Source organism: Penaeus monodon, chromosome 28 (genome assembly GCF_015228065.2).
Source record: "Penaeus monodon isolate SGIC_2016 chromosome 28, NSTDA_Pmon_1, whole genome shotgun sequence".
NCBI classification, from domain to species: Eukaryota; Metazoa; Arthropoda; class Malacostraca; order Decapoda; family Penaeidae; genus Penaeus; species Penaeus monodon.
This window is the reverse complement of record NC_051413.1, coordinates 15,946,507-15,946,942: the sequence shown is the minus strand read 5'-3', so window position 1 is coordinate 15,946,942 and position 436 is coordinate 15,946,507.

The following is a 436-nucleotide window of genomic DNA, read 5'->3' as shown; positions in this document are numbered from 1 at the left end:
AATGATCTCATTCCCTTCCACGACAGAGGTCAAGTGAAGTTACCGAAGTAAAACTCGGGAAGACTGCGGAAACGGCGGCATTTGTCCCAATTCATTTAAAAGACAAGGCACTTATGAATGTTAAAAACTAATAAAAAATATATATTTAAAAAAATATATCTTAAAACCTTTAGCTCCAAGCAACCATCGATCCGCCTCCATCGAAAGCGACTGTCAATAGATAAATCAGAGTGAGGACGCAGCAAAGCTCACTCTCTCCGCAGGGCCGCACGAAGGGAGGGTTGAGTGACAGCCGTGGAGGCGGCACAGCAGCGCCGGGAAACTCGCTGCGGCCTCCCGCGCTATCTCGCTCTCAGAGACTCCGGCTTCAGGTGCTGAGCGCTAAGGCAGGAACGCAGCACAAAGGCAGACACATATGCCAGTGGCAGACAAAGTC